Genomic DNA, 13,542 nt, shown 5'->3' with positions numbered 1-13,542 from the left:
CCAGAGAGGAGCAGTTTTGTGCCTTGAGTGATGGACCCTGTGGCCCTGCCTCTGTCCTGCTGGGTCTCTCTGTGTCTTCTCCCTGTCTCTGGATCTTCACTTCCCCCATGGGAGTGAAAGCCACCAAAGCAGGAATCAAGGGGCTGGGCACGGCTATCTTGGGTGCCTAGGAGGGGGTGAACAGATGAAAATAGGGAAATAAGACAGCCCCTTTTCTAGGCCACCCTGATCTCTCCAAAGCCTTGGAGATAAATATAAAGAACAAATCCCCCTCGAGACTCAGAGCTTGGAAGGAATGGGCTGGATGAAGACCAGGGGGAGACACCGGGGCTGGGGGCTGCCGGTGGGGGCCCTGATTCTCAGGCCACTGTCCAGCTTTAAGTGGGCCGCTGTGAACTAAGGATGGGTGGGGAGGCCAAGAGAGAGGACAGGAAGGGAGAAGAGAGAGGGAGGAGCTGAGAAAGGGGGAAGGGGGGAGACACAGAGAAGGAAACCAGGAGAAAGAACAAGAGAGAGACAGAGAAAGGGGAAAGAGAGAGAAAGAGAAAGAGAAAGAGAAAGCAGGAGTCGGGGGGTAGGGGAGGAGGCAGCCGTGGGGGTGTCCTGGTTTGGAAATTCTAGGGGTGTTGCAGATGGAGAGTGTGGTGAAATCGCCTCAGGGTCCCAAGAAGCTTCCAGTGGGCCCATGCCAGGCCATAATAACAGCCTCTCAGTAGCTCCAGCCCGCTTTGGCCTCTCAGCTCCCGGGAACACTCAATTCACACAGGCGCAAAACGCAGCCTTCTTCAGCTCGGGCTGCCTAGTAGCTACCGCGGTGTTTGCACTGTGCCCGCAAGCATCACGGGCAATTAAGAAAGTCGTCCGTTGCAGTCGTGGGCTGCCATTTAAGGGCTGGAGCCTGGAGCCCTCTGATGAGACACAAATGAGCAGGGGAGGAGTGTTGTTTCCTGGGAGAGGGACCCCTGCCATTAGCTGGCAGATCCCAAAGGGAGGTGAACAAAGGCTGCTGTGGGCTCAAGGGAAGGAAGGAGGAGATGGGGCGGGCATGGGGCCTCGTGTGTGCAAAGGACACGTGCACACACAGGCACACCTCTCAGAGGCCAGCATGTACACGCATGCAAACCTGCCTCAAACACAGTCCCAAAGACATGTTGCACACACGCTTGCACACGCACACACACATGCCCGACTTCACGCACGTGCCGGCCGACAAGTGCACAAACGCATGGGCTCACAGACATCTGCACCGAATTTCAGCATTACGGGGACACTTATTTATGTAAACCCACACTCATTGATAGGCGCTTTCCCAAGCACAAATGTATGTCCATATGCACGTGGATAAAAGAGCGGGTAAACTCAGGCACACACAGACACTCACATAGTCTAATCTTTGTAAAATCCGTAAGCAAGATAGCTCCAAGACCTTCAAAACATGCATACTCTAGACTTCAAACTGTTTCCACGGCCATGAGGAAGAATGGATTTGGGGACTGGTGCATTTGTCTGATGGAAGAGAGAAAGGAGTTGGAAGAGAGTCGCCCGTTCTTTGTTCTGTGTTGAGCCAGTCAGTGTCCTTTAGGTGGTTGAAAAACAATGGCTGGTGGCCGCCATCTTCCTAGGAGCCTGCCACCAGCCACTTGACCCTGTTGTCATCGATGGCATGCTGATGAGTTTTAGGGTCTTGGGGAAGGATATTTCAAAATATTCTTTTTTTAAAAAATTGAAGTGTAATCAATGCACAATGTTCTGATAAGTTCGGGTGCCCAGCATAGTGGGTCAACAATTCTATACATCACTCAACACTCACCGCAGTAAGCGGTCACCGCACAAGGCTATTCCAATAGTATCGACTCTGTTCCCTGGGCTGTACCTCTCTCTGTCTCCGTGACTTATTCATTCCATCTGCCATGAAAGCAGGGCTCACCTGCCTCCCTTCCCCCAAGTGTCTCCTAGCCTGTAGCCTGCCCGGAGCAGGGGACTGGATTGAATGAGCAGAGGGCTATGTACTGTGACTTTCTCATTTTTGAAATAGATTTTAGGAGTGTTTTCATCCTTTTCTGAGGTTTGGGGTTTCTCTCTCTCTGCCTCCCTCACCCCTATTTCCCGAAGCACTGTTATTAGGGAAGGAAAATTGGAGACCATGTCCATTTTGAGAACGTCTCCCAGAATAATTGTGCTGTGACACACGGGGGACACAAACGGAAAACAGGAAGCCAAGCTGCAAGGGCTCGTTTGGAACTGGCAAACTTTGCAGCGAAGTTTTCAGCTGGATAATGCACAGATGGCCGCCGTTTCCCACAACACCACTTCCCTCTGTGTCTGGTTAAGCCTGGGGGTTGCCGTTGGCCTGATCCGTCTCCTGTGGCGGGGATGCTGACCTTCCCCATTAGACCCCAAGACCAAGTTCAGTGTATTTGTTGTTGGCTCCACGTGGCAAATTCTGGAAGCCAGCACCCTCTGACCACCCTCCCGCTGTTGTGGCCCATGGAGCCAGGGCTCCACTGGAAACCTACCAAGGACATTGGTTTGGAGGGTTTTTGGCAGTTTGGGTTTGGGTCAGAAGTGGCTTCAAGAAGCTTAATTGACTTCCAGTATTTTCATTGAACTTTTAGCACCTTCCTCACTTCAATGTTTCAATTTTTCTCTTAATTGGTAATAGAATATACCAGGAAGACCAGAGTATTTGAGCACTGGGGCTTTTGGGGGTTCCTGAGTGTCCATGACACTGCTGAAGGATGTGGAAGTTCTGCTGCAGCTCGTGGGGTGGGAAAGATGCCTGGGGGTGCTTTTCCTCTAAGGCAGGGACTAGAGCGTGGGACCTCCCCCCAGAGCCATTTTGGTCTGTAGAGTCAACGATAATCGGCTATTTCAAGCTTGAAAGGGCAGCCCCTTCCCCCTTTCCCTACAAGGAATCAGAATTATTCGGTATGGCCCCAGAGGGTTATCATGGGGGTGCATCAGTTTACATTTTCCACAAGTAAAACAGAGCCACAACCATTTCTTCAGCTCCTAATTCTGAGGGCGTGCAGTGTGGGCTGGGCTCAGCAGGGCAGTTCTGCTGGTGGGGCCAGCGGGGTGGATCTCAGCCGGGGCTCACTGGTGCAATGGCGGTCGGCTGGCAGGCCGGCTGTGGCCTGGCTGGTCTAGGGTTGTTCAAGCTGGCCTGACTCAGCTTTCCAGCGTGCGTTTGTTCATCCTCCCCCGGGCTACCCTGATCTTGTTCTCTTGGCAGTGACAGGGTTCCAGAAGAGTGGAAATATGCAAGACCCTTGAAGCCTAGACCCAAATAGCATGATAACACCTTTGCTGTATTCTGTTGGTCAAAGCGAAGTCACAGGATCTGTCCTGCAAAGTCACATGCAACAGTGTGGGAATAAGAAGGATGGGGAATGGTGGTCATTTTCCCAGTCTACCACGGGGCAGAGGGTGGGTGGGTGGGGGCAGATTTTTTGGCTTGATGGTCAAAAACACTTTCTAATGAGTTGGAGCTGCTTAGAAGTGGGGCAGACCGACTAGCCTGCCATAGGCCTGCTCTGGAGGAAGGACCACCTCCCTGGTGATTAGGCTGGGACCACGTGGCCTCCAAAAGCCCTTCCATTTCCAAGTATTTGTTTACTAGGAACTTATTTTTAACAACCCAGAATCGAAGAGTTTCATAATCTGAGAATCAGAAGAATTGGACTAGTTTCCTCAATCCCTGAAAGCCCCAATCCACCTGCTGGGGCCCTATTTGGTTGGCAGCAGGGAGCAGAAGAGAAAAGATGAAGCATGCCCCCAAAGACAAAGGTTGCCGGGCTCCAAATTTATGTTATGGTCTCTAAAAAAGGATGTGTGTCGGACAGGGCAAAAGAAACAGCACAGGCATATTTTTCAAAGAAATGCACACGTGCAGAGAGTGGAAAATAAGAAAAGCCAACCACCCAACCCGACATCAGTTCCTAAGGAGGAGATGTAAACTTGAGCCCCAGGATCGGAGCCAGGACAGGAAGTGGGCTTGGCCTGCACGAGGGCATCTGCTGCCTGGAAAACCACCCTGAGCCTGGGCTCCCTGTCTTCTTAATTCCCTTCAGCCTCTAGCCCCTCCTGACCCTGGGAACAATGCAGCTCTGTCCTGAAGGGTTTGCAGCCCAAAAGGCCGAGACTGTGCCTTTTGTGATGGCCTGGAGAGGAAGAATGGAGAAGCTGGTTTGGGCGTCCGCGGGTGTGACTCACATGGCCGGCTGCAGCGGCTCCCCGGGTCTGCACAGGGGCACACAGGAGCGTGGCCCGAGCCCACGCCGGGAGGCTGGTCGGCCAGCTGCAGAGGGCCAGGCTCCCAGCGACACCAGCAGAGAAAGGACAGAGAATGGGGTGGGGGTGGGGGTGGGGGAAGGTCTGGCACAGCCAGGGCTATTGAAGACACTCTCATGGGGCCATGGGGCAGGCTCTGGGCCCTGGATGTCTCCCCCCACATCTCGGAGCAGTGGTAGGTTCTGTGCTGGAGGTTCTTGAGTCATAGAATTTCTTCTGGTTCATTCTCGAAACCTGCGGGGCCCTGGCTTGTTCCTTTCTTTAAGCAGGTCACGATTCCGTCTGCTCAGGGGGTTTTCCCCAAGGACTGGAATATGTCCAGAGTATGGAAAGACCACCTTATTCTGGGGCAAAGAGGTTACAGTGAGCAGGGCAGGAGCTGGGGCTGCTCCTCTGTTTCTAGAATGGTCTAAATCCAGAGAGAAATGCTAAGGCTGCCTGCAGGTTCCTCAGAAGGCAGGCTGGAGAGTGGTGAGCGTTAGGACAGGAGGAAGATTCGGGCTAGGCAGAACAGATTTGCTGGGGGTGAGGGTGGTCCTCCGGACCCTGGTTTGACTTGCGGAGGGCTTGCGGGGCTCCCAGGCAGGGGAACAGATCCCGTGACCCCAGGCGTTCCAACTTCGCCCCACCTGGCCCCGCCGAGGTGCCTTCTCCCCACTGACCTGAAGAGGGCAGTGTGGTACTGCGGGCAGGACTCTGCTGCCTCATCACATTTTCTTTCTGCTCCACCGGCCTCCTAATCTTTTCAAACCAAAGCTGCTTAGACACACGCAGCCTGAGCCCAGCTCGAATGACATGGATTTAGCCTTGTGCTCCGGGACCCCTTTGCTGAGAGAGCCCCTGGTTGTGGATCTGCTCAGAGAGCATGCCTCACCCTTCTCTCTGCCTGTTCCCCTACCCTTGACCCAAATCCCAAAGATGGCTGTGTAGACCAGCAGAATTTGGTTGTGCACATACAGACCCTTATGGTTTTCAAGACACATTTCTCGTCTACTTCTCACAGCAGTTCTGAGAGGTGGGTAGGGGGCTCCATTTTATAAAAGGGAACTGAGTGCCAAAGAGAGGTGGAGTGACAGGGCAAGGGGGCTCACCTGGTAAGAGACAGAGACAAGTGGGGGACACAGGTCTTCTAACCCCTGGTACAGTGCTCATTCTACTCCTCTATGGTGCCCCTGAAATTCAACCCTCCACCCCACACCTCCCAACGGGCCATCCCCTTCTTTGTGGGGGTATCTGTCTCCCAAGTGAGAGGTGTGGACGTGCCTCTGCTCCTCTCCTAGAGTCTTGTGTGACTCTGGTCAACTCTACCATCTTGGCAAAGTCACTTCCAGTCTCTGGGCTTTGCCTTCTCCGCCAGGAAAATGAGGGCGTTAGACCCAATATCTCCACTATGGCTTGGAAACTCAGTCTTTCAAGGTTCCGTGTTTGGGCCATGTCCTCACTACAAGTCAGCTGCTGGAACTGAAGAATGGAACCTCGGAGGGCAGTGGGGTGGAGACGCAACGTGAATTCGAATTATGAGTCTGACCATACTCTTTACATTTCAACGGATTGTTTCCAGGTGGTGGATGCCGCCTTTGTCTTCCAGGGCTTCGGAAAGGCAGCTCAAACCACATGCGGGCCTCCCTCATGCTGACAAGTGCTGTGGACAATTCGGATGACAGTCAGCCACTGCGCCCAAGGGAGCTCCGCGCTCAGAAGCTCCCTGTCAGATGCCAGGGGACATGGCACCTTCCTTGTGGGGTCTCACTCTTCCTGCTCGATCTCTCCAGCAGCCGTGTATTGCTCCTGCAGTGTGGAGGGAGCAAAGCCAGCTCTGCAGCTGCCGCAAATCTGCTCTTTCCCAAGAGGTGGGTATCTGACAAAGTAAGAGGCAAACCATCCAAGGCAACGTCCAGGGGCTGACTTATGAGTCATACCTGGGGTGTATGGGACAGGGAGGCCTGGAAGGACAGAGCGGCACAGATGGAGCCCGAAAGTCAGAATTCCTCCATGACGTCACCAACCGCCATTATGGGAGGCCCAAGTCAACCAGGAGGTATTCTCGACGTTCCTGTTTTGTAGATGAAGGAAACTGAGGCCCAGAGAGGTTGAATGACCACTCTGAGGTCACACACCTCACCAGAGGTGGAGTTGGGACTGCAGAGCCCATGTCCTTAGTCACTCCTTTAGGCTGAGACTTTCTTCCTGGGATTGGATTCTCTTCCCTATTCTCTGGACCAGAGATTAGGACATACCATCTTAAATGTATAAAGAGTTCGAGAGGCATCTGAGGAAGAACATTTGCTACCCTCTAGCGATCCGTTGATCTCACCACCTCTCTCTCTCAGTATCCCACCAAGTGGAAAGTATGGAAAGACCTGAAGTTGGTGTGATTTCTCTATCCCTACTCTCATTTGTTCTTCAGTAACCCCGCAGAATAGGGAGGCTGAATTGCCAGAGATGAGGGAGCTGAGCCGGTCAGAGGTTCAAGGCTCTGCAGCCGGTTGGTCGTTAGCCTGGGATCAGAACCCTGTTCTCCCGACTCTTGAGTGTGGTGTCTTGTTGACCCCAACATGGGAAGAGAGTGCTGGCTTGGCCAGTGGGAACGGGAGTGCTGGCTTCCCATCCATAAGGGTCAAGGCTCCTGGGAGTCCCACGAAAATCTGTGCCCAGAGATCCAGTTGTGCCCCTGCAGGGACAGCCCGGGGGACACAGGCATAGGATCTCGGCCCTAATGCAGTCTTGGGTGGGAGGTTTTGTGGAATTTTATCCTGCCCTTCAGACCCGGTGTGCGGAGGTCTGGGCTTTCTCATCAAAACCACAGCCACGAACCAGGGCTGAGGATTAAGCAGCAGTGCTGAGCTGGTGTTTCAACCCTCGGCTGAGCCCCAAGCCATTGCTGTAGCCCGGCTGTCCCGGGGCCGCTGAAGATGGGGAGCATCACGGGAGGGGGACCTTCTGGGGAGGGCTCAGGGGCATTTGCTTGGGATTTCATACCGCACAGGCTTGGGGATCTTAGATTCCTGGGAAATGATTCCACCCGGTCTGTGTGGCTTAAGGGAAGTCTTTTCTGGAGGCAGAAGGCTAGACATAATGATTTTTAGAGATTTTTTTTTTCTACTTACGTTTTTTTCTTCCTCTGCCTACTTTTGCTTTTCCGCTTAAAAACTGCCATGGTCAAATGCTTACAGTGTAAGAGTTCATCTGTCTGCCTTGACAACAGGCTACCTTCTTCGCTTATCCCTGCTCTTCCCTTCCTCAGGCCTCGATCTTCCTCTTAGTTCTATTTTTCTAACCCCACTGAGCGTGTGACTTGGGGGAAGTCCCTCATGTGGCAGGCTGTTGTTGTCAGAGCACGCTTTGTACTTTCAATGGATCTGAGTTCGAATCTCAGCCAGCTGTGTGAACCTGGGCAAATCACTCCATCTTTCTGAACCCCGCTTCATCCCCCTGTATAATGGGGTTAATGGTATCTAACTCATCTCGTTGCTGTGGGGATTGAAGGAGGACCTATGTTCTTACAACTAGAAGATCTCAGCCTCTGCTGGAATGAGGCAGTTTGGTGAGTGAGGAAGAGAGAATCTACTGAACGCAGGGAAAGCAAGTTTTCTGAGGTTGATTTTAGTCACAAGGTAATTGTGTTCCTGCAATGTGACGTGTGAACGTGTGGATTAACACATGCGCTTTGGGGCATTTGTGGTCAACGCCTGTCCTGGAATGCAAGCCCGTGTGCATGGTGATGATGGCCACTGGTGTGGGCGTGTGGGACAATAGAAGGCTCCCCAGAGTCAGGGATTTGGTATGATTCAAGCACCTCAGGGATGTAGGACGCTGGAGGACTCTGCTATGTGGGATGGTCTGAGAAAGGACTGGAAGGCTGGAAAATGGAGTCATATGGCATTTGTCTTTGGGGGAGTCCGGGCTGGAGCTTAAGAGTCCTTTAAAAGAGATTGAAGAAGGTGGGAGAGGCTGGGAGATGGAGTGCTTTGAAGCCCCATCAGTAGAAGGTCTAATTTAGGTGAAAGAAGTTTTGGCTAGTGGCAGAGAATCCTGCAAAGTGTGGGGTTGTTAAAAGGGGAAGGATGACAGCATTCTACTGGCTTTTGCTTATGAGAGCTCCCCCACCTCAGAAAGCATCTTAAAGTGGCTTATTTGCTTAAATTTTCATTGCTTTGATGTTCCTGACAGCAGCCCTCAAATCAGCCTACCAGATTCAACGCAGTCTTGACAAACAGCACCAGATGACCCAGTCTCCCTGAAACACCCCTTCTGAGCCCCGGTGCCCGGGAGAAGCTTCTCTGATGTGAGCCATCAGACAGAGCCCTGTGGTTGTGGCAGGCTTCTGGCAAAGCCCAGACACCAGCTTTCGTACCCTCAACAACATCTGGCGGCCAGGATAGCCTCCTGGAGGAAAGCTGCAATGACGAGGAGGAAGCCAAATGATTGGTGTCTCGCGTTCACATCCTGTGTCCCTGCATGATCCCCATGATTTCTAAGCAACTCAGTCTAAGCCACATGGGCCTGGTAGGAGTTTTTCCAGGAAGAAACAGACGGGATGTCATTCGTTTAGACATAGCTTGTCTAAAAGCGGTTGATTTCTTAACACCTCTCAGTTTTGAAAGCACTGGAGTCTACTCCATTAGGAGACAGATACCTTGTCCTTGTGCCCAGAACCTGAAAGGGACTTTGGGTATTGTCACCCCACTACTGTTTTCTTTCTTATCTGGTGCAACGACAAGAGGTTTGGCTACCTTTGGGCTGTTGTCTGAGGCTCCCTTCGAACTGAACTAGAAGTGGAGAGCTTTCCTGCAAGCCCTGCCAGGCGATGGGAGTAGAAAGGGCCTGAGCTGGAAATTGGAGCTCCTGGACTCAAGTTCTGGCTCTGTCGCCATGGTTTGTGCTTCAACTTGTCCCTCTCTCCTCTCCCCCCATAGTGGGAAAGACCGTGAAGTCTACCTCAAATTGTTGCGAGAATTAAAGAGATGATGTGTGTGGAATGTAACAGAAAGGAAGGCCCGAGCGTAGAAGCACTAACGTCATCATTTCTCTCATTGGGTCCCAATCAGTCTTTGGTATTTGGGGGTTGGGAGTTCTAGCGGTGTTGTTGACACGGTTGCTAATGAACAGAACGGCTTGGGGGGGGGCATACTGGGTGAGGACCGAGCCCAGTTCCATCCCTCTGAGAATGCCTCACTATTTTCTTTCAGGGCAAATGCAGCTCTGCTCCACTGTGCATTCTCTGCAAGTTGGGTACACGCATCGCTTGAACCAGAAACATCAACTTAAAAATGGCTGTGATGGGGGCACCTGGGTGGCGCAGTCGTTAAGCGTCTGCCTTCGGCTCAGGGAGTGATCCCGGCGTTATGGGATCGAGCCCCACATCAGGCTCCTCTGCTATGAGCCTGCTTCTTCCTCTTCCACTCCCCCGGCTTGTGTTCCCTCTCTCGCTGGCTGTCTCTCTCTCTGTCAAATAAATAAATAAAATCTTTAAAAAAAAATGGCTGTGATGAAACGAAGTGGTGACACAGGGTCTCCTACCATTTTGAATGGCACAGAGAGAGTTCCCAGGGGACAACTGGCAAAGGCCAGGAAATTGTCTGAACCAAGGCACCTTCCACTGCCTCCTTTCCAGGGAGATTTTTGGTCTCTCCATGACACAACCTGTTCTTGCTCATTTACTTGAACGGACTTTCCCTTGTCTCCTTCTTACTCTCTTTTTTCCTATTAACAGACAATGATCGAGGTTGATCTTATCTTACAAATGCAACCAAAAGCAAAGACAAAATGCTCATGATACGCTCATCAAGGCAAATGAAAGCAGTTATCTGTAAACTTGGACATGGCTAAGAGATAAAGAGAAGAAGAACAATACTCATAATAGTGACAGTGTGTGTGCAGGCGTGAACACTCATGACTTGACGGGAATATAACGGGGCCCAACTGTGCTGGAAGACAATTTGGCATATGTATCAAAAATTAACAAAATATCACATGGTAATGTAACATCTAGGAATATATTCTAAATAAACGACCAGGCAAATTCACATCGCTGTAGCAAGAAGGGGAGCTTATTATAACGTTTATAATACAAAAAATTGGAAAGACTGTAAATATTCAATAACAAGAATTTATTGAGTAGATTATGGAATATGAAGATATGATATAGAACCGTTTAAAATGGTGACCTGGGGCGCCTGGGTGGCTCAGTCAGTTAAGCGTCTGCCTTTGGCTCAGGTCATGATCCCAGGGTCCTGTGTTTGAGCCCCGCATCGGGCTCCCTGCTCAGTGGGGAGTCTGCTTCTCCCTCTGCTTCTTCCTCTGCTCCCTCTGCCTCTCCCCCCGGCTTGTGCTCTCTCTCTCTCCCTCACTTTCTCTCTCTCTCTCTTAAATAAATAAATTAAAAAAAAATGGTGACCTGGATTAGAGGTAACATATGATAAAATTGAGAGGGTGAGGAATTACAAAATACGTGTAATTCCATTTTTATAAAAACAAAACCTTATTAAGTGCATAGAAAAAAATCTGGAAATTATGTACATCGTACGGGAAGGGAAAGACGTGAAGGGGGAGTTAAAAACAGCTTTTCTAGTTAACTGAATTTTGATTTTTTGCTCCAACAAACAGAGATTGCTTCTTTAATAAAGAAATCACAATAATTTAAATGGAATCGAGACAATGAACACAGACATAAATAGCGGCCAGCTGACATTTCCATCAGAATCTCAAAGTCCCTATCTTTCCTCCTTTTTAGACTAGATTAGCTCCCTAGGATTCTAGAGATGCAAAACACGGACAATTAGTTCTTAAGCAATTTTACCAATTAATCTTGTGCTAAAGTACTAATTCGCTCAGGATGTTATTTTCTCCTGTTTTTCGTTGACCGCATTTTTACTTTGTTTGAGCTGAAGCAAAGCTGAAGAGGGATTCGTAATCCTGTTTTCATTTTTGCACAACTGTCCTTTCCAGCTGCAATTTTGGAGAGGAAACACACATTGAAGCCCCACCAGGGAGGCAGCTGTGTGCGTCCCAGTCTGGCTGGAAGGAACTGCTCTTGGAAACTGACCGAAGGGCAGAAGCTCATTTCCCATCCTCTGGCGCCTTCCCAGCCCTGCCACCCGCCTCCACTCCTCCTGGCTCTGTCTGAGCCCCCCTCCTGGAGGGCGTTTGGAACTGAGTTTGGGGCACCTGTAGCTTAGTTCTGTCTCCCAAAAGGGGTTTAACTTGTCCATGAGAAATGAGTCAGCACGCAGAGCCTGGAGCTGTGAGATACTTCTTTTCTGAGATCTGGAATCTTCTGGATGGTGTAGAAAGACACGTTTTTGGCAGGTGAAGTCTCAAGGCCTAGGATGGGGCATTTTCGGTTTCTGGCTTGATTAGGCCTGTTCTCCAGAGCAGGCAGAGCTATCGCGCTGAAAGCAGGGATATGCCCTTGTGTGGGGTTTTCAGGTTGGTAGAACAGATCTTGCCCCAGCAGTCCTGGCCCCACACCATTGTGGAGTGACTGGACATAAAGACGGAGTGGAGAGATGGGGAAAACGGAGGTGGCTGCTTTGGGAGAAGCAGTCCATTTTTGCCGAGCCAGCTTGCATGGCTGGGGTGGTATTTGGGGCCGGGATCCGGCCACAGTTCTGTCTCCCACCCAGATTCCTGCAGCAAGAACAAAGTGATCTGGGTCTTGTCTCTCTGAGCTGCCATGGTTTCTGTCAAGTTGTGTAACGTGAGAGCTTCCCTGGGGGCCGAGGCCTTCATGCTTAGCTCTAAGCTGCTGAAACGCTGTTTCCAATCTTTTTAGCAAGTGGATTGGCTTCCAGATTGACAGCCTTGGAAACCAGACCCCTCTGTTTGTCCCCATAACAGGTATCACCTGCGAGCTGGACAGGGAGGCAGAACACGCTGTCCAAGGCCAACTGTGGATTTTCCATGGTTTGGCATGGGCGTGGGAGGGTGAGGGAGCATTCGGAGAGCCCAGAGAAATGATGTCTAGAACCCCAAATTGATAATGATTTTGAAAAGTCAGCCACCTGCATTAAGTACCCCCTTAAGAAGATGTTTCAAAAGTTAAGTAGCTGAAAAGTGACATTGGAACAATTTCAGTTCCAGCTCCTCCATCGCTCTGAGGTTTCCCTCCAAGGTGGGGGCTGATGAAAAGCAAAGAACCTGTTTGTCCCCTACTCAGGCTACAAGTCATGGAGCCAGGAGGGCCCATGCTCATGAACCCAGTCCTTCCCCTCCTTCCCCGTCGTACATCAGAGGATCTGCTGAGAATCGGTGCTAGAATTTCAACTGGACTGTCTTATTTAATCCTTACAGCAAGAAGAAAGACAACAATAACGAGAGTAGCTATGGTTTGGTAAGTGCTTACTCTGTGCAAGTTGCATTATATGTGTAATCTCTAATCCCCAAAAATAAGCTTGCAAGTGCTGTGTTGTTACCCTCGTTTTATAGGCTCCGAGTCTGAACACGGTGTCTAGGAGAAGTCGTCACTTGCCCAGATTTGCATGACTCACAAATGCTGGGATCCACATGATATGCTCTCCCTCCGAGTCAAGTGTTCTCTGCCCCATGGAGCTTTGCAGAGTCGCCCGTTCTCCCACCCTCCCCTAGACCCAGAACAGGTCGGGACTGGGAGCAGAGATGGCCACTGCTCCCCCAGATCTTGGCTCCTTCACTGCACAGTTCTCGGCTGGAACCCATTGTCCTGGTTTACTATGTCGCCGGAAGAGGGAAGGAATTAATTTGTCTCCCCAAGCAGGGAGAAGTGGGGTGGTCGAGATGAGGGATGACACACACGGGAGGAACCTGGGTGGAGATGGGAGGCGAGAAGTCTGTTGTGTTGGTCTCGAGAAGCGTTTACAGACATTTCTTAAGGTGAAGGGCATATTCCCTTCGTTATTCCCATGTTCTTGGAGATGACAATGGCCTGGTCTAGGGAAATCGCTTTAAAAACAAAGCTCACAGTATTATAAGTTTCTGATTTCTCTGGCAAAGTCTAATCAGGTCCACCCACTACCTTGGTTATCAAAGAAAAGCATTTCGGAACTGCTTGGCCACCCTTCTGCTCAACACCTGTGGTCCAGGGGTCCTCCCAAATAATTTGTGGTAATTCTGCTCCTGTAGGCCCAATATGGTTGGGAGGAGTTGAAGAGCCTTGGGAGACACAGAAATGCAAATCCATTAATCAGAAAGATGTCCCGAGCCAGGAGCTCAGAGACAGTGATAGAAAATGGTTCCAAATCCAGAAACTGGGGGCCAGCTTCACCACGAGAA

This window comes from Ursus americanus, chromosome 1, assembly GCF_024610735.1.
Source record: "Ursus americanus isolate L20-20 chromosome 1, mUrsAme1.1.p, whole genome shotgun sequence".
Classification (NCBI taxonomy): Eukaryota; Metazoa; Chordata; class Mammalia; order Carnivora; family Ursidae; genus Ursus; species Ursus americanus.
Note: the sequence above shows the minus strand (reverse complement) of the source record.